This window comes from Octopus bimaculoides, chromosome 16 (genome assembly GCF_046866305.1).
Source record: "Octopus bimaculoides isolate indiv1 chromosome 16, ASM4686630v1, whole genome shotgun sequence".
Taxonomy (NCBI): domain Eukaryota; kingdom Metazoa; phylum Mollusca; class Cephalopoda; order Octopoda; family Octopodidae; genus Octopus; species Octopus bimaculoides.
In genome coordinates, this window is record NC_142943.1 from 2,132,041 (window position 1) to 2,151,503 (window position 19,463).

The 19,463-nt window shown below is 33.1% G+C and overlaps 1 protein-coding gene across 27 annotated transcripts in view; it reads left to right on the forward strand.

The window, feature by feature from the left end:
• LOC106878639 (thrombospondin type-1 domain-containing protein 7A) overlaps positions 1–19,463 on the forward strand; it is a 1,055,067-nt gene that overhangs the window by 284,746 nt on the left and 750,858 nt on the right. Inside the window, exon 1 of one of the 27 annotated variants that reach the window (XM_052974009.2) lies at positions 1,951–2,127. The exons of 25 other annotated variants lie outside the window; for them this stretch is intronic. The gene's annotated coding sequence lies outside the window, so the exon portion shown is untranslated. Of the gene's footprint in view, positions 1–1,950; positions 2,128–19,463 lie in introns of those variants that run through there. One more of the 27 variants, XM_089364016.1, reaches the window with a different exon arrangement.

Here is a 19,463-nt window from a genome sequence, read left to right on the forward strand (position 1 = left end):
AGTGTTATAATAATTTGTTTCAAATCATTGTAACATTTGTGTATTCTGGTTCAAATCACACTCAATTGTCTTGATACTCCAGTCTAGCTAACCCTCAAAGAATACCACATTGCTTTCAGATATAATCCCACTGAGCAACGTTTTGGACAAGTGTGTCTATTTTAGCTTCAGACTGTGTGAGTGGAATCTGGGAGACAAAAATTGTGCAGATGTGTGTGTTTGTGTATGCAATTCTCTACACATTTGCATAACTGTTGCCATTTTTATTAGTGAAGGATATAAATAAGATAAAGGAAACGGAGAAAAACCAGGGGTTTGTGAACAAAGGTCACTAGCATTATTTGTTCTGCACTGAGTTGCAACCACTCCCTTATTGCTCTCACTGTCCAGTCAATTAATGATCGGCACTTCTGGAAGAAAATGCAATCCTTGACAGGACAAGACACTGTGATATAAATTTTAAAATGAAATAAAATTGAAACTATGGCCACCACCACCACCACCACCACCACCACCACCACCACCACCACCACCACCACCACCACCACCACCACTACTACTACTACTACTACTGATGTTACTACTCAAACTTAATAAATAGAAAATTGAGCCTACACACATATGAAGATACATAGACAAACACACAAATGTGCCCCCACACACAAATACACACACAAACAGGCATGTAAATTAAAAAGCATATATATATATATATATATATATACACACACACACACACACACACACATATATACATACACACACACACACATACACACAGTGCGAGGAGAGGAAAAAATGTCAGTTTGGTGATAGTCTCATTAAAAATACATGTATGTATCTATGTGATTTGAAAAACATCCTGCTTCAATTGAAATTTGTGTGACAAAAAGAGAATTTCAAATTAAAATTACATTATTCACTTCTCCATTGCTGACACAATGCTGTTAATATGGATTTTCGGTAATCACTTCCTCTCAGAGAATCTCTCTGAAAATAACTATTTGCATATTGTCATATCCCTTTGTAATTTGAATGTGCGAAGGGAAGTAATGCTCATACCAAACAACATAAATAATGTCTTTTTTTTTTTTCCTGGCTATGATATGAGTGTGTAAAGAGATACAAATATTTGCTTACATTCACATAGTCAAATATTCATAAACACACACTCCTGCTGCTATTTCTATTTATTTCTTTATTCGTTTATTTATTTATTCATTCATTTACTTATTTATTTACTTATTTGGTTATTTTTACTCTTACGTGTACACATAACTTCATATTCACAGATATGAATGCATGCTGAGATAAATACATACACCACATGTACATACATGCGCACGCACACCCACACATACCCACACACGTACACACACTCAAACTCTGGTACACCCACTTTCTCACTCTCACTCTCTCTCTCTCTCTCTTTATCCTGGATTTCTTGTACAACCATATAACCATATCATTTTTCTCTTATCCTGCATCTGACAATAATTCTTCATCTTCTTTCTGTCTTGTGGAAGCATATTTTAGTGATAACACAAGATTAGCCAGTAATTTGATATCCTGAAACTGAAGCCAGGCAATATTTCTTATCACTTTTATTGTAGACCTATCTAGGTAAAACAAAAACAAAACTACAACTACAAATAAAACAAAAACAACATCATAGACAGTAATTTAGAGGCTAATGTAAACCTTTTGAGAAGCTTTATGGAAGTTGCTATCCCATTAGTTTTATTAGTATTATTACTATTATTGTTATTATTATTATTATTATTATTATTAATATTATTATTATTATTACTATTATCATCAACATTATTATTATTATTATTACTATTATCATCAGCATCTTCATTATTATTATTATTATTATTTGATGTGTGTGTACTTTTTTGTTTTTGTTTTTTGTCGAATTATCACAAGTGGAATCTTAAGCTTAGAGGAGTTTAAAAAGTTGCGTGGTCGCTGCATGTTGTAAAATAGTTTTTTATTAGTTGCGATAGCGTGTCAAGATTTCTTGCTTTATCATGTGGTTTATTGTTTGACTTAAAAGATTATTTAGTTTTGTTCTTCTTGTTGTATTCATGGGATTATATGTGTTTGTACAAGTCTAATAATGTGAGTAATATCTCTAGTTTTCAAAATCTCTCTCTCACCATCTATATATGTGTGTGTGTTAGTTTATGTAATATGTAGGGGATACACATATTTTACATATATATTGTCATATATGTTATATACATTATATATATATATACACATACATACACACACTTATATATCATAAATATATGCTGGTGTGTTTATGCCCCTGTAACTTAGCAGTTTGGCAAAAGGGACCATTTGAATAAGTACTAGGCTTACAAGGAATAAATTCTAGGGTTGATTTCTTCAAGTAAAACCCCTAAAGCTGGTGCCCTAGCATGGCCACAGTCAAATGATTGAACAAGTAAAAGAATATTATATATATATATATATATATATATATATATATATATAAGGGGAGAATTCACAAAAAAAAAACAAAAGACTAAGACAGGTGGTGTAGACAACAAACAGATGTATTAGTATAATGCTCGGGAAGTGAAAACATCTTTAATGTTTCGAGCCTATGCTCTTCCACAGAAAGGAACAAAGGAAGAAACAAGGAGAGAAAGAAAGAATGTGTAGTGGCTAGCGATCTATCATGGCTATATATATATAGTATATATATGTTTATATTATGTATATATAGTATATATGTATAATATATACATACTTATATATAATTATATGTATTATATATAATTATATGTATTATATATACATATATATTATATATATATATATGCATTATATCTACATATATAATGTGTGTGTATATATATAATGCAGAATGCATATATATAATTTATATTTGTATATGGGTGCATATGTGTGTCTTAGAATATGCTAGAACTTCTGACGCTCTGGTTTATCTACACTTGACAGAATCTATCTATCTATCTATCTATCTATCTATCTATCTATTTATCTCTCTACCTATCTATTTATCTATCTGTCTATCTTTCTCTCTGTCTATCTTTCTCTCTGTCTATCTTTCTCTCTGTCTATCTATCTCTCTCTCTATCTATCTAATTCTTCAAGACTCTCAAAATATTCTCTCTCCTCTCCCCGCTTCTCTATTTCTCTTTATCAATGTCTTTTTCTCTATCTTTCCTGCCCACTTCCAGTCTTTCTTTCCTTTTGTCTTTCTTTCGTTTCTTCCTTGTTTCTTTCTATCTTTCTCCTCTTGTGTGCTTTGGCTGTGTTTCAGTATTCTGTTATGAAACAAAATAAGTTTGTATTTCATGTATGTATATTCAAGTGGCTGTGAGAATCCGAAATGAAAATTAGATACCTGTATGCACACACACACACCACACACTTACTCCCCTCACACATACATACACATTTTGACTCCCCCACACCCACATTTATACGCACAAATACATAGACATCCTACACTGCATCCAAAGAATGGCTCCTGAATGAAGTTGGCCACCACCACCACCACCACCACCATCTTCTGCTCTACTTTCCTCTCTCAGCCAATTCTATAACTGCCATAATGACCTCTGCTCCTGAAAGCTCTTGAATCACACACCCTCTCTACTCAACCCCTTTTCATTCACTCATCACCCATATTGTGTTCATCCTTTTAGATCCCACCACCACCATTTACTACCACTGTACCCAATCCTTCCTGCTCAGACTGACAAACCTCAGGAATTACATTTTTTTTTTTTTTGCAGTCATCAACTAGAATAGTAAGGGCAGGGATCAGCCCCTTCTTTCAGACCGAAGGAATAAGAAAACAAAAAAAAAGAAGTCATACATTTGCATGTGTGCACATATACTCACCCAAATACAACAATACAAACCTACTTAGAAGAATTTATCTATCTATCAATCTATCATCATCGTTTAACGTCCATTTCTCCATGCTCGCTTGGATTGGAGGGTGTGACTGAGGACTGGTAAGCCAGGAGGCTGCACCAGGCTCCAATCTGACCATGTGTATGCATATGTGCTACATTGTGTGTGTGTGTGTGTGTGTGTGTGTGTGTGTGTGTGTGTGTGTGTGTGTGTGTGTGTGTGTATACATCTTGCCTTATTGATAAGAATGTTATTCTTTCTGAAATACTAAAGAAACACATTTCTCTAACTCTAGGATATGTTATTTCTGGGTTATATTTGGCACCTTTTTGCATTATTCAACTCTTTCCTTCCACCATGAACACACACACACACACATCCTTTCATTGCCTTATTGATTTGCACATTGCAAATACTCAGTAGTCATGAATCCATTCATCTTTGAATAAATAAACTCTACAGCACATATTGAGTACACTTTTTCTCATTTGTAAAACCATACACATGTGTGTGAGTATACATTTATAGATATGTTTATATATATATATATATATATATATATATATATATATATATATATATATTTGTGTGTTTGTATGCATATATGGTTATATTTATGTGTGTGTATTTGTAAATTGCTTTCCTGTTTTATCACAAGCTAATGGACAGTTCTAAAATAAATATTCTCTAAGTATGGAATGCTAAAATAGTTCTATCTTAAAACAGACACCTAAGAAAATCATTCCATTTCTAATTTATGTTTCTATTCTACTACAGTTAGAAATACACTCCGTTTACATTGCTCACATAAATGCATCCACTTAAAAGTTCTAATTAATTAATTCTTTTTTTTTTTATATATTTATTTTAAGTATGCCAACAGTGATATTAAAAAGGAATTTTATTCAAAAATCAAAAAGAAACCATTTCCTTTACAATATATAATGAAGTTTATTAAAAAAGAAATGGAATGAAATGATTGAAATATGATATAGAAAAAAATATGCATTATACTTCCTTATTATATGATTAAAATGAAATTTAATTTAATCCAATTATACAATGTCATTTGCTGGATAAAATGAAATTTAATATCATCTCTAAATTTTCATTGCATTATTTTACCTCTCTTATTACATTTAGCCACTGACTATGAATTGTGGGTAAATAGAATCTCATACTTCAATCCATATAATCTCTCTCTCTCTCTCTCTCTCTCTCTATCTATCTATCTATCTATCTATCTGTCTGTCTGTCTATTTATCTATCTATCTATCTATCTATCTATCTATCTATCTATCTATCTGTCTGTCTATCTACCTATCTCTCTGTCTATATAGACAGATAGACAGAGATACATACACACATGCACGCACACACACACACACACACATCTTAAATTAAACCTTTATCAGTGCACTTAAAAGGGAATTCATGAGGACGGATATGAAGAGAAAATTTTCAATCACCAATAAATGTGAAGCAAAAATTGTGATGGATATTGAATTCCTCAATTCCTTCTTTTTATGACTACATGAAACTCACACAGCTGTAAAAGGATTTCATTAATTTACATTTAAACCTATATAAATTTTTTCCCCTTTTCTCCCTTTTTCATTTTTGTTTTGTAAAATTGAAAATACGTTGTGCAAAGGATCTCTTAGAAACTGTGTTCAATTCATGGAACTTGACCTGGAAAATAGCCAAAGTTAGTTTGATAAATATCAAATTAATACCATGAAAGATTTTCATATTAAAACTTCTGATAAATTATTTTATGTCTCAGATATTTAATGGTTAACAGAAATTCGTTTGATGGAATTGGATAATTATTATGAAGAACTAAAGCTTCATCTGTCTCTCTCCTCTTGGAATGGAACTTTCTCGTCAGACTATTCTATTCCAGTAGGACGTATTATTGAGAATCTTTTCAACTCTCACGCTATCAAGTGTAATGTGACTTGTGGGATACAATATGTCACACACACACTCACAAACACACACACACTCTCCCTTCATGTGCACATATAATTTGAATGACTGTTTCCTATTATTAAGTCACACACACATTTCTATGTGAACAACATTATTCTTTAATCCACCTTCAATTCTGCATAGATGCATTATCCACATGCAATATAGACATCTCATATTAGACATGCTATTTTTAAGAACTGAAGTGTTGATAACATCTTTCCACTGTTGACATGACAACCAAGATATATTCAACAGGAGAAAAAAACCCACTACAACCCACATCATGATACCTTCCCCACTTTCAAACTCTTAAAACTTCTAACTCATCCAAATGCTGGGCCCTCACTGTGTCTAAATCAATTTCCATGGTACGCATTTACCCATAACATAGGCATGTGTTTATAAATTATGTAATGTTTATCTGTTCGTCACAATTTTTTCTTTTTGCTATTATTATTTAGTCCTGTGAGGGCGGTGAGCTGGCAGAATCATTAGCACAACATGCTTAATGGCATTTCACCTGTCTTTATGTTCTGAGTTCAAATTCCACCAAGGTTGACTTACCCTTTCATCTTTTCAGAGTCAATAAAATAAATACCAGTTATGCACTGGTGTCGATATAATTGACTTACCCCTTCCCCTAATATTTCAGGCCTTGTGCCTATAGTAGAAAGGATTATTTAAATATATCACAGTTTGTTAATGTCCTTCATGTAAAAAACTGAACAGTATCTAATTAATTTCATAATTATGCAGTTTATTTTCTTTTACAATTCTTTGCTTCATTGCACATCATGTCATGCTTGGATGGTTTCAGTACTATACTGGCTTTTCTTTGCAGTAGCCAGGGCCCTACTCCCTTCTTTATTTGTGGGTCTGCGTGACCCTCACTTCAATGGCACAGCACATTTATAAAAAAAAAAGAGCATGAGAAGGAGAGGTAGAGAGAGAGGGGGAGTAAAAGAGAGAGAGAGAGAAGAATTAACCTTAATACCTGAGAGATACTTTATTTATTAAGGATGTAACTTGACTTCATCAGATCTTGAACTTTGGAGAGACAGAGCTTAATAAAAAACACAACAAGGTATTCTATAAAAGAGTAGCACTTTACTAGAAAACCAGTTGTGTCCAAAGTTTGAATTAAACATTATTGGAACGTATTTGAAAGCCAACTTTCTAAACAAGTGTTAAATGAATTCTATTACATCTTCATCCGACAGAATATCCCAAGAACTGAGCAGATTGAGTACCAAGTGTATATTCTCGCAGATGTCTTATTTGTTTGAATACAATTCATATTATATGGTGTTTGAACATAAAAAAGGGGATTGCATGGAAATAATTGATATAAAAAAAGAAAACCAGTGATGACATATAAGTATTGTTTTCAAATGTGTGGTGTGTGTGTGTGTGTGCATCTTTAAACACACTTTCAAAAGTATGAAAATACATGTATAATTATGTATGTGGTTGTATTTTCATGCAGGTATAAGTATGCTTTTATATATATCATCATCATCATCGTTTAACGTCCGCTTTCCATGCTAGCATGGGTTGGACGATTTGACTGAGGACTGGTGAAACCGGATGGCAACACCAGGCTCCAATCTAATTTGGCAGAGTTTCTACAGCTGGATGCCCTTCCTAACGCCAACCGCTCCGAGAGTGTAGTGGGTGCTTTTACGTGTCACCTGCACGAGGGCCAGTCAGGCAGTACTGGCAATGGCCACGCTCAAAATGGTGTCTTTTATGTGCCACCCGCACAAGAGCCAGTCCAGGGGCACTGGCAACGATCTCGCTCGAAAATCCTATGAAGGCCAGTCAGGCGGTACTGGCAATGGCCACGCTCAAAATGGTGCATCCCATGTGCCACCCACACAAGAGCCAGTCCAGGGGCATTGGCAACGATCTCACTTGGCTTGCCGGGTCTTCTCACGCACAGCACATTTCCAAAGGTCTCGGTCAGTAGTCATCGCCTCGGTGAGGCCCAATGTTCGAAGGTCTTGCCTTACCACCTCAGCCCAGGTCTTCCTGGGCCCACCTCTTCCACGGGTTCCCTCAACTGTTAGGGTGTGGCACTTTTTCACGCAGCTATCCTCATCCATTCTCACCACATGTCCATACCAGCGCAATCGTCTCTCTTGCACACCACAATATATATGTATATATGCATAATATGTATGTATATGCATGTGTGTAGGCATGTACATATATCTATGCACATATGCACGTGTATGTATATATGCACATCTGTGTATGCATGTAGATATGTGTGTTCGTGTGTATATATGTGTGCACGTGTATATACAGATAGATAGATAGATAGATAGGTACACATATGTAGACATATTTACATGCGTGAATGTGTGAAGGAGGTGATTGTCTAATAACAGCAAAATATATATGTATATATGTATGTATATATATATATACACACACACACACATGTGTATGCATGTCTCATAGTAACATATACATACAAATGTGTGTGTGTGAGAGAGAGAGAGAGTATGTGTGTGATTGATAGCAGATATAGGCTCTCAGTTTACAAGCAGAGTAGTAAAGTTTAAAGCTTCACTGGATCTGTCCCACAGAGACTTAGTACCAGAATAATTTAATTTATCAACGCTGCTGCTACCGATGTTGTCTTAGATGTATGTATAAAGTTTATAATGTAATTCACCTAGCATGGAAAGAGACAAACATAGAACTTATGATGAATGCCTTTTTTTTTAATATTAATTTATAATGTTGCCACAGAGTCAAGTAAAGTATATGTAAGAGGTCCTGTAACACTAAAATGAATCTATTCATATGGTAGTGGAGGAATTATTTTTTTTCTTTTAAGAAATAGAAACCCATACAACGTGAACTATATATTAGAATATGCTTTATGCATAATATGCTTTTGATTTGTTAAGAACTGGCAAACTAGCTGGCTTTTATGCAAGTTTGTAGCTGGGTGTGGCTGTTCAAGTCTATGCATGAATGAGCAGAAGCTGATAAAAAGAGAAATATATTTATATATGATAGTGTTTATAATCATTTTGTAATCAAAGTTTCACCTAGATGTAAAAGAATTATTGATGCATATATAGATAGTCTAGATTATATTTTTGTCCTTCCTTTCACTAATAAAGCACCTTGCTTGGTACAAATTTATCAAAAAGATATTTGGGGATAATGTTTCTCAAAATGGAAACGAAGTTAGAGAGAAACGGTTTACTTAAAACTTTGGTAACTGGTTTACGTAAAATGTTCTTTTCTATAGAAAACCAGGAAACACGAAAGTGAATTTGGTGTTGAATTTGTAGGAATGTTGGTAAATTAAATTATCTCATTAGTCAATGTCTGTCTGCTAGAATACAGTTTGGATAATTTGATGTCAGGAAGAAATAGCATTAATTACTCATTCTTTGTTAACATCTTTTTTTACATAGAATATATATAGATGCATAGATTATATATATAGAAAGATTTTTATATATATAGATATCTATACATTATATATGCATGTATTTATGTATGTATGTATGTATGTTTGTGTGTATATATATATATATATATATATATATATATATATATATATATATATATATATATATATATATAGAGAGAGAGAGAGAGAGAGAGATAGAGAGATAGATAAGGAGATAGATAGATAGAGATAAAGTAGATCTTATTCAGTTATGATCTACCAATTCCATTTTGAAGGCATTGGTCTGTTTGATGCCATAATAGAACACACTTGCCTTCAGTGAAAACATACCTGAAACCAAACCACATGGCTCTGAAGCAATATTTTTTGCCATATAGGTCTCTTTCTCTTTCTCTATCACTTTTGCCCCCTCTCTTTCTTCCTCTGTTAATACTACTACGTATCTCTCTTTACCCCTCTCGTTGTTCCTTCTGTGACTACTATATCTCTCTCTTTTCCCACTCGGACTTCCTTCTGTTACTACTATATTCCTCTCTTCCTCTCGTTGCTCACCTATTCTTCTACCTCCTCCCTTTGTTTCTCCCTCTACCACTCTCTCTCTCTCTCTCTCCCTTACCCCTTCATGGTCACATGCTTCCAGCCACTAATCCTTTTCTTCCTTGGCTATCACCGAGCAAACACGCGAACTTACTTCGTCCCCACTTTCAAGTTTGTGCTTCACAGCGTTCATATACACATAATTTTTCACGTCTGGCCGCATAGCCTTTTCCGTTTGTTTTCCTGTCTTGTTTTTTGTCCGCCACTACATTCCTCCATGGCACAGGTTTAATTTGTGTATACAAATTTAATTTGCGGTCCATGGGAAGAGCCGTTTTATCGATGTGTCCTGCCCAACTCTTCGAAACGCCGGTGTTAAAACAGGGGTAGCTGATGAAGGAAAATGTTCTCTTTGTGGCTTGTGTGTTTTCTGTACTTTGGTTATTATTATTTTCTTGTCTACGTTTTGTTTGCAATGCAATGTCCTGTACCCAGATATGCACCTATATATACAGGTAGACGTAGGTATGCACATACCTGTACGTATATATGCATATACTCATTTATTATTTGTTTTATATATATATATATACATATATATATATTTATATATATATATATATATATATATATACACGCGTGTGTGTGAGCACATCCATATCTATGTGTGTGTAAGGAACAATAAGCAGGTGTATTAGCTTGATGCTCGAAAAAAATGGAGAAGTCTTTGATAGTTTGAGCCTACCGAAATGTGGAGTAGATAAAACAGCCGACAACTGTTGAAGGGTCGTTCTTTACGTTACTTGTCTTGTTTTCTATTTGTTTTCTTCATTGTTCATAAAAAAGTTTGTATTCCATGTTTTCATATTTCATGTTGTTTACATTCTATAATGCCCTGTACCCATATATGTATATACATATGTATATATGTACATATATGTATGTGTATATGCATATATATATATATTACTTATATATATATATTCTTGTATATATATACATATATTTTTCTATTATTGTTATAGTTGTCATTGTTGTTTTATTTTGACTCTCTCTCTCTCCTTCAGTGATATTCTCATTTTACTCAAGTTGTCTTAAGAGTGAATGATAGTAAACAATTTGATTACCTAAAAGAATCGAGATAAAAACAATGGTGACAACGAAGAAAAGTTATTCAGCATGTTATATATAAGTATTAATAGCAATTTTCCAGCGTTTCTGGAAATAAAGCCATGCATTTAGGCAAAAGTGTCTTGGTGACAGCTTATAATGAAATCTCATTAATAGAGTGACATATATATAGGATTATGTTCTAGCATCTACCTTTTTCAAAGAAACCATTAAATAGCACAAACATGTTGACCAGAACCAGAGAGAATAAAAATGAAAGATAGGCAGTTTAATCCACCATATTCATTCAGTATCGAACATGTAGGCAGGAAAAATTTTCCTCCATCTTGTAAAATTGCTCTGTCCTTCAGACGTAAATTTCAGAAAATTTTCAATCCAAATGCACTCAAAATAAGCTATCAACAGTGATGTTTGTCATTGATGTTTGTCATTATCCCTTAATAGTCATAAAATAACGAGTAATTCTTATTACTAGGACACAAATGAATTATCACCACAAATTGTGACATTCATTCACAGACTTTATACACAGAAAATGGTAATTGCCTTGAAAAATTAGTCATCTAACATCAATCAGATGTCATTTAATATTAATCAGAATGAATTAGACCACATAGAAATAACAGCAATCAATTTAAGAATAGACATACCCAGAGTATATAAACATTTATAATACTCTTAAAAAAAGCATTGGTATAAATTTAGTAACAAATACATAGCTTTAGAAACATAACAAGTTCACCTACAATATTAATTGGCACCATTTAGACACAGCAATATTCTATAAGCAGTCCTACTCATCTTGCAGTTTATATATGCTAAGGAAAAACTTTGATTTTCAAACACAATGACACTGAATAAACAAATAGTTAATTTATTCTTGCCAACGATTCTATGTTGGTATTGTGGAATACCAGGAACTACAGCAATTATAATGATATATAATGGTTTTATTTTTTTTAAGCCTTAAAGATTACGATAGTACTAAAGTCATTTCTTTTAAATTAAGTTTCCTAGTCTTTCCATATTAACCACAAGGTAAGCTAACAAAAAAAGAGAGACAAGGTAAGACAACAAAAGAAAGAAACCTCGATATTATGTAAATAGAGTAATTTATCTGTAAATAATATGTGATAATTATTCGGTAGCCATGATAGAACTCTGAGTTTTAGATGTTGGGGCAGAAACTCACACCACCATCTCTTCAGTTATCTTTTTTTTTTTTTTCGATGGCCAGATAACTGAAGAGATGGCAGCGTGGGTTTCCGCCCTGACATCTGAAACTCTGAGTTTTATCATGACTACTGAATAATTGTAACATATTATTTACAGATATATATATATATATATATATATATATATATATATATATATATGTACGTTTAAAGTCAATATTATTTTCTTTCTACATTAGCTTCTTTACAGAAAACAACAAACTGTTTTCAAAATAGAAACATTACTTACTAGACAGGTAGGGTTTTAGTAATTAATTATACTTTCATAATATACGAATAAAAACAAAACTTACCCCACATTAGCTGATGAGCCATATGATGGTGAAACTTGATGTTGCTTATATAAAATAACTACACAGCACTTGAAAGACAGTGCATTTTTGTTTTACTTTATACTTGCTTCCATTCACACATACACACACAAACTCAATGTTTATGTATGTGTGTGTGTGCATGCATGTGTTTGTGTGTGCTGGAGAAAACCATTCCAGTCTATGCAATCAGAGGATGTAACATGATAGTGATGATGGTAAACAAGATATCAAAGATGAAACATAGATACATGTGAAGATAGCTTTAATTAAAAATTGTGTGTGTGTATATATATATATATATATACACACACACACACAGAGTTTGTCTGTGTACTTACATATATTCCAGATTCTAGTTCAATAATTACTGTTGACAGATAACCTCATTATCTTTAATTAGGTTTGTCAACTGTAGCTTAATCAGAGCTTCAAGAGCCAGGACAGTTATTTTTCACCACATAACATAGTTTTCATTCTTATTCAACAATGACCCATTTTCTTGCATTTAGATTCAGTATTTGATTGTTACCTTATCATTAATTCTGAGTTGTGAGTTTCTTTGGGAGTGAGTTGAATGTTTCCTTTGGTTCCAATATGGTAACATTGGAACTAAAATGTATTGATGTAAAGACAGTGTGAATATCGATAAATACTGAAGTTTCTGCGAATTTGCAGATTTCAAACCATAAAATATAAGAATCTGCTGCCATGGTAACAAAAGAAACTAAGAGCCAAGATCTTGAGGGTATTTCTAATGTGTTTGATACAGCAGTAGTCATAAAATTTCCCTTTTCTACATTCTGAGGTAACAAGATAAGAGAAGGGCAAGCCATTGGTATCTGTCAGCAGTCATTAATCAAATAAGGACTAATGATTATATATCCTACCCACATACATTCTTATATACATATGAGTATGTGGTGTTCACAAAGAAATAGAAAATACCTTATTTCAAAAAGAAATAAAATTTAGCAACAGGGAGAGCATCCAGCTGTAAAACATTCCCTTGATAAAACGCATTTGTCCAACTCAAGTTAGCATGGAAAAATGAATGTAAAATGAACAGTCATGGGTGTGTGTTTGTGTGTGTGTGTACATGTGTGTCTGTATGTTTATGAAATCTAATTGAATATACACTGAGAGGTTATAGATACATTGAAATATTAATACACACACACACACACACACACACACACACACACACACACACACACACACAAACTTAACACAGAACCACATTTCATGTGTGTGATCATATTTCTGTCAAAGTGAAATGTTACATTAGAAAATCTTCAACCAACAGTTTATTAAATGCTTAAACTACTTAGTATTGTGGCAGCCTTTACTTACAATTCCATATTCTGATTGTTCTGTAGTAAGTTTACAACCTCTACATCAAGAAGTGCAGCAGTGAATGTAGTTCAATGTAATTTACTTCTGCAAGAAAGACAAACAAATTAAATAACAAAACTATCACTTTTAAACAACCTGAAGGGAAATCTTCAAGTTCATTGATTTCATTCTGAACTGCTGCTGCTACTACTACTACTACTACTACTGAATAATGCTATCAGCAGAGTTAAACGTACGGTATATAGTTGTGTGATAAGTGGATATTTAAATGAAGATATTCACAATTGTATGTCTATATAACAGAGTGACTAGATTTTGTATTTCACCTTTGCATTTCATTGTTAAATTCATGTCAGTTGGTCTACGATGATATAATCAATGTTTGTGTGTGGTATGGATACACAATAGATGTAAGTTCTAATTTTTACCATCGCAGACAATGTTAGCTCTTTTGCTATCAACCAATCTGCAACCACCTTTGGTTTTATACGACAAAGCCATCCATTTGAAAAACGTGTGTATTTAAATGAAAACCTTCAATTGTATGAACATTTCTTGACGTTATTTTTCAAACAACACTATATTAAGAAAAATGGTGATTATTCATCCAAAGGCTTCTAAATACTCGACATATTTTCAAAATTAATTGAAACAAAGTCAACGTATTTTATGTTCAAAACAAGATTAAACAAAGATAAGTAAAGAATAAGCAAAGCCATTTAATTGTTAGAGATTCTTCACACATTTGCTTGCCTTGAGAATATCTTGAGTTTATAGTAAGAAGGAAAATTGACAATGAAGATCAGTTTCAAATGGAATAAACACAGGGAGGGAAGTAAAACAGCCTTGTTTATGTGTGAACAGGAAAGTGAGTGTGTACATTAGCACCTTATAATAACAGTGGATGGCATGGAAAATATTCTTTAGTTGTAGGATTATGGTTTCTCTCCTTTGTTTCAAAAATATGTGTCAAGTGTGGAGGAAAAATTCATGAATCATACAATCTAAGCACTTTTTGAAGGGTTAAACATGAGCTGAAATGGATTTTGTATGATAAATTATGGAAAAAAAATACATATATACTTCACCATCATCCACATCGTTTTAACGTTTGCTTTTCCATGGTTACATAGATAGATGAGAGTGTGTTGGGGGCAGAGCTTTTCTATTGCTAGCTGCCCTTCCAGTTACCAACCCCTATTTGCTTCCAACTGTGGTAATAATCTCCCAGACAGCAGCTTGGACCTGCATATGCAGAGAATTGAAGACAAAAGACATCAAAATGAGACTTTGGTTTACAAAGATATTCACATACACATATGCACCAATGGTAGTTTTATTTTGAAGTCATTTCAGTAAATTAATTTTTTTTTTAAATCTATATTTGGCCCTTATTTATTGTGGGTAAAGGCACGTCGCTTAGTGGCTAGGATATTTGGCTAATTATCATATAATTGTGAGTTCAATTCCTGGCAGTGCATTGTGTTCTTGAGTAAGACATTTTATTTCATGTTGCTCTAGTCCAATCAGCTGGCAAAAACAAGTAGTACCTGTAATTCAAAAGGGACTGGCCTTGTTGCATTCTGTCTCACATTGAATTTCCCTGAGAACTACATTAAGGATACACGGATCTGTGGAGTGTTCAGCCACTTCCTCATTAATTTCATGAGCAAGCTTGTTCTGTTGATCAGATCAACTGGAACACTTATTGTTGTAACTGACAGACTGCTTGTATATATTGTGGACCCTTGTATATATTTGTTCTACTTTCTCATCATTCATACTTGCCACTTTTTATTATTAAGGCAGTAAACTGACAGAATCATTAACATGCCGAAACGGCATTTCTTCCAACTCTCCATTCTAGGCTCAAATCCTGCTGAAGTCAACTTTGCCTTTCATCATATTGGGATTGATAAATTTAAATATCAGTCAAGGTCGCTTTTATTGCAAGGATTTGTATTAAACTGTCATTGGAGCAGTTATATCCTCATTGTATTTTTCATGTAAAAATAAATAGAGAATAACTCCCCTAACTTGTGGCAGCAAGGAAAATTTAACGTTAAAATAACGAGGAAGAAGGAGTGAAAGTAGGCTAAACATATTGTTACAAACATTTCATAATGTTGCATGGAAATATTTGACTATCACAATAGATATCTCCCAGAAATTTATCACTCTCCACTTCAAATGTCTCCTCCATTGTATTATCACGATTTGAAAGCTGAGTAATTTTGATCCTCTTTCAAGAAATTATATTGAAGTTCCTGTCAGGTTTTAGTGGAGCCTTTAAAGAAATAATTGAAAGCAACAGGAAAGATAAAGTAATATGGTTGAAAGGTTAAAATATTTGAAATTATTCCACAGCATTCTTAGCAAAGGACGCAAACTTACATCATTGATTATGTCTGTAGAGACTTAGTATTCTGTCATACTTGTTTTAGTGTGAAATTTTATTTGGACTCCTAAGTATTTCTGACTTAAACAGAGACTTACTCCAAAATGACATATCTACTTAAGACAATTCATTTCAAACATGAAACTGAAAGTTTTTCATCCATATTCGTTTTTCCATAAGATTGATAGCTGCTTGAAGTTAATGAGTTTGGTTGGCTTCTTGCCTGTTACACTGAATTTCAAATTGTGAATGTCCACTTTATAACATAGCAGTGTTACGATACATTGAATCTTACTTTCAAATATGCTGTCTACAACCATGTCAAATGATTGCGCTTTCAAACTTCATTCACAAGAAGCCATAATCTTCAAGGAATTTTGTCTTCACAATCTTAGCTCTTTTTTTTGATTGGCACGAAATTCACAAAAGCCAACTTGATAACAAAAGTAATAAAATATAATACATGTTTTTTTTATTTCATAATATATACTGTGTAAAATAGATGGATTTATTTTAGTTACAGAATTACAGCTTAGTGTCTTTCTTTCATGTCTTAACAGAGACAAAGGGTATTGGAAAGAAACAGAAAATATACGAAAGAGTTATATTCTGACTAATCCATGCAGAAAAGAGATTTCATACAGAAACCATAAAGGTGTTGCTTCTTGTTTTACCAAATTAGATTTTTTCAAATGGCTTTTAATGAACTGAAATACTATTTATATAAAACAATCTATATGCATCGATTATGTCTGAGGTTTATAACCTGAAGGTTGTGAGTTTGCATCCAAATATAGTCATACATATATATAGATGTGTCTGTGTGTATATATGTATGTGTGTGTAATCAGCTGTTAGTTTACATAACGTATGGATTCTCGAAAAGCTACACACTCACACAGCTTCTCAAAATCAGTGACCTTTTTTTTATGAAGGAGTGGGGAATCTACATGGCTAGTGAAGACAAAAGGGTCCTTAGCACTGGGTGTGATAGATGTATCTATACATTGCTTTTACTCTTTGTCTCCTATTTAAATATTAACTTTAAAAGTAAAAAAAAATCGTTATTTGCATCATCTACAGTGAGATCTGCAATGAGTGTTTGTGTATTCAATCTTAACATGTCTAGGCAGGTTCATATGTAAAATATGCTGAGTGTTGTAGTGTATGCTATACAGATTTCTGCCATTTATTAGACACTGTTGTCATAAAAGGAAGAATTCTCTGTTATGCACTACATTGCACAACATATTTTGCATCTGATACCTAGGCATGTTAAGAATAAATACATGTTAAGAATAAATACATGAATATTCATTCTAATCTTGAAAGTATTTTTATATGTAATACCATGCTTGTTCACCACAATCACAACAACATCAGTAATAGTTACCGAGTTTGAAATGTAAATATATAAATAGACAAAACTGGATATTCAATTGTGTCTGTGGAGAGTCATTCTCTTTCAGTGCTTTATTATTTAACACACTCACCGGTTCAATTTCCACTCATTTACTTATAGGAAAAATAAATAAGTAAATGAGTGGAAATCGAACCAGTGAGTGTGTTAAATGATAAGGTACTAAAAGAGAATGACTCTCCCCAGACACAATAAAATATGCTTCAATACACGAATTCACATAAAGAATCTTGCAAACCAAATACAAAAACGAAATGAATATTCAATATTTATGTGTATAATATTTGCTTGCAATACAGTGGTATTAAATCATTTGAATCCTACTAGTACTTGAAATTAACTAACTCTGGCCTGATATTAAATGTATGCACATAAAAATGGAGGAGAGGCATTGAATCATAGCAAGTGTGTGTTAAGAAAATGTTAGTTAACCCTTTCATTACTGTATTTATTTTAAAATGCTCTGTGTTTCTTTCAATTACTTTATATATAACAAAGAATGTAGTAAAATAAAGTAGTTATCGTTAAGCTAGTGTTAGGAACATTAATTGTGACTAAGGTTTGGTGGAAGATTTTAATTCAAAACTTATGAAAACAAGACATTTGTACTCAGAGCCGGGTCGGTAACAAAAGGGTTAAAGAAACTGTTTGAAAAGCACTGTAATATCTAATTGTCAAGCTTGCTGAAATTAGGAATGGTGCCTTCATTTCAGAAGAAGGAGAAAATTCCATGTCATAATTGTCCAATGCAGACTGGACGCCAAAGGAAATTAAAAGCATGAAGTTTCTCCATATTATTTAATGATGTTGGTAATTATGGAATAGAAAGAATACTGCATGCTGTGAAAATAGTACTCTGCGACAGAAGTGGCACCGGGATTGAACGTTCTGATACCCACTGGTCTTTCAATGAAAGCATGAGTTTGTTCAACAGCACAGATATTTGTAAACTCATTGGATTATGCATCACAGATTTACTTCCAAAAAGATTCCTGGTGGTGCACCAGCATGACCGCAGCCACTTGGCTGAAACACATAAATAAATAAATAAATAAATGTGAATATACTATACATATGTGAAGCATTTGTGAATGTAAACAGATGCGCACACACACACACACACACACACACACACACACACACACTCAGGCAGCACAAAAACGAAATTTTATGGCTGGAGATGATTGTAAAGCTGTGAGATATAACAAATCATAAGTTTACCTTTCTGTTTTTAATGTGGTGTATCAAAATTTTCATTCTGTTTTATTTCTCACCTGAGACTGATATTGCAGCTACAAATTATTCATAATTAACTGTAGTTATTCATCTAACCTTTATGAGTTTACATTATATTGTGTTGAGTTCACAGGAATTATGTTTGTGTGTTTGTATATATATATCATCATTATTGTTTTAACATCCACTTTTTCATGCTTGCATGGGTCAGATTGAATTCATAGAGGCTGGTTTTCTGTGGCCAGATTCCCTTCCTTTTGACAAATCACGCCAACTTTCAAGTAAGGTCATATTTTCCCATAGCTGGACAAGTTGTCACACATTGCTTATATGACAGTGATGTTTATCACATGGCCACTGGTGGCACCTTTGATGAATGTTTTCTACTATAGCCGCTGTGTGTGTGTGTGTGTGTGTGTGTGTGTGTGTGTGTGTGTGCTTGTGCGTGTGTGTAATTTATTGATTTCAGAAATCATTACTTTCAGTATCTCATTCCTGAAGTTTGAGCAATTTCCAA